The sequence below is a fragment of the Wasmannia auropunctata genome, unplaced genomic scaffold (assembly GCF_000956235.1).
Source record: "Wasmannia auropunctata unplaced genomic scaffold, wasmannia.A_1.0 LD336074.1, whole genome shotgun sequence".
NCBI lineage: Eukaryota > Metazoa > Arthropoda > Insecta > Hymenoptera > Formicidae > Wasmannia > Wasmannia auropunctata.
The window spans coordinates 3,619,174-3,621,959 of NW_012026816.1; positions in this window are offsets into that span (position 1 = coordinate 3,619,174).

A 2,786-nucleotide genomic window follows, 5' to 3' on the forward strand; every position below is an offset into this window, starting at 1 on the left:
ATATTGAAATGTGCGTCAATGGACAAGGGCACCTCGCAATCGCGCGCGCAATGTACCATGCCTGAGCGCGCGAATTTCAGACGCCGTAATAGGATAACTTTAATCGGTTATAATTTGAAAAATATTATAGCCTCGACGTTTTCATATAAGAATTTTCGTCTTAGAATGCTCTCTAGAATCTGCCAGTGAAAGGACATATGACCTTTCTGGGACACCCTGTATATAGTTGTCATTAAACTAATAATTAGTGATGCTCCAGCAAAGGCTTTTATTCTAAATGTAAAAAATTTTTCTGGGTATTTTAGTTGTACCAAGTGCTATGTAGAGGGTGATTTTAGAAAAAATAGAGTATGTTTTTTGGAAAACGATGTAAGAAGGCGAACAGATGAAGATTTTATTAATTAGACGGATAATCATTATCATTTAGGACGTAGCATTTTAGCAGATATTCCTAATTTAGGTTTGGTGACTAATGTAGTGTTAGATTATTTGCATGTGATCTGTCTCGGTATAGTGCGAAAAATATTATACGACATAGTTGGTGGCGAATTGCAAGTTTGTCTTTCACACGTAAAAATTGAAAAAATATCTCATAATTTGATCAAACTCAGATCAAGTATATCAATAGAATTTGTCAGAAAACCAAGATCGCTAAAATATCTTGCACAATGGAAAAGTACAGAATTTTGACAATTTTTGTTGTATACCGGCCCTGTTGTACTCAAATCAGTGCTTAATTCGAGTTTATATCACCATTTCGTAAGTTTAAGTATTGCCGTCAGAATCATGTGTAGCCCAAGCTTATCTAAGCAATATTTAGATTACGCACAACAGTTATTGAATCATTCATGCGAAGCTTTAAAATTCTATATGGCGAACATAAAATTTCCCATAACGTACATAATCTCATTCATATGCCTGATGATATTAAGAACTTTGGTGTACTTGACTCCTTTAGTGCATTCAAATTCGAAAACTTTATGCAATATTTAAAAAAACTTGTACGAAAATCACATCAACCTTTACAACAATTAAGCCATCGCTATGCAGAATTAACAAATATTTTACATGTACCTGGTACAAGAGAAAAACAACGTATTACACCGGGAATACGTATTTTACACACAAATGGCTTTCTTATTGATAGCTGCACAGATCCGCAATATAAAGAAGTTGTCTTCAAGGAATACGTATTGCGATGTAATGACGAGGCAAATAGCTACTGTGAGTTAAAATAGGGAAATATCGTACTCGTTGTAAACATTGCCTTTAATATTACAATACATGAATTATTGGATTATTATTGGAAAAGAATACGAAAAAAGGGATGATTTTTTTAAAATTCCATGTTTGTCGTCTACACTCGGCATATATGTAGTTGACAAATTATCTGAAAGGAAATGGTGGCCTATATCTGATATTTACCAAAAATTTGTACGTTTGCCTCATGTACAAACGAGTTATATCGTATTTCCGCTGCTCCATACTGACGACTAACTTTCTACTTTCAAAAAAATTCTACTTTTAAAAAAAACTTTCAAAAAAATTAATAAAGGTAAAATTTTTGTAACGCCAAAACTTATAAAAAAAATTATATAAATATATTTTTAAAAATTAATGTTTTATTCAATATTTTGCAAAACTGTATTTTGCGAAACGCTGGCAAATAAGTAACAACTGGCAAAAGTCTAATTGTAAATTATGACGATAACTCGAAAAATAAAATTTGTAATGTCTGTAAAACTAATTTTTTCGCTATGTGTAACGCTGTCTATCTGTCATTAAATGAATAAAATTAATCGCTCTAAAATGTATTATTACATAGTTTATTGTGTTTAGCAGCACTATGACGGACAAAACGCCAAAGTACTTTGTCGTTCAATTCGACGACGGAATTCAAGTTATTCCTGAAAATTGGTTTGTTGATGGAGATCGAACAAAAGCATATTGGCCAAATTACACTAACTTCAAAACTTATGATAAGGCAGTTGAATCAATGCAAGATGTTGACATCGTTAATTGGACACAAGTCACAGTATGTGAAATAATAGCCGTTTCTGGTAAATATAGAAATATATATCTTCATAATGTTTAATAAAGCTTTGAAACAAATAAATTTTAATATTTGTAACTGGATCAATAAATATTTAAATTTAAAAAAGTTACTCTATTCTCAAGTTAGAAAAACATATACTTACATATATATTATTAAAAACATAAAGTATATAAAAAATATATACGTTCTTATTTTTTAAAAATTGAATTGATCTTAAGGGTACCTTCTGGGTCTTTTTCATGTTTTATCAAGAATTTTTTTTTCATAGTGAAATATATTGAAACACTGCGCACTTTTTACATAATATTGAGTACATATTTAAGTATATAAAAAAATTTTTTTTGAATTTTTTCCATCATTGATGGCAACAAAATGGCGGCTGCAATGGTTATCCCTAAAAATCTAGTTGACGTGATATCTCCAGTTAGAAACGTCTGAAACAAAAAATTCAAAAAGAATCTTAAAATATATGTAAGTGGCTATAGCCGGTACCGGAATTAAACATTTTAGTCAAAAAAAAATGGCGGACTTTTTAATTTTTTTATTAGGTGCGCAACTAGTTCTCGCTGTTTTTTTGATGTTTATTGTAAAAAAATGAATCATTCAAAGTATTGCCCATCGTTAGCTACAACTTTTTCCCATCTTTCTGGAAGAGCTCGAATACCGTTACGGTAAAAGTGTTCATCTTTTGAGGCTATCTACGAATTAAGCCATTTTTTGATGTCTTCAT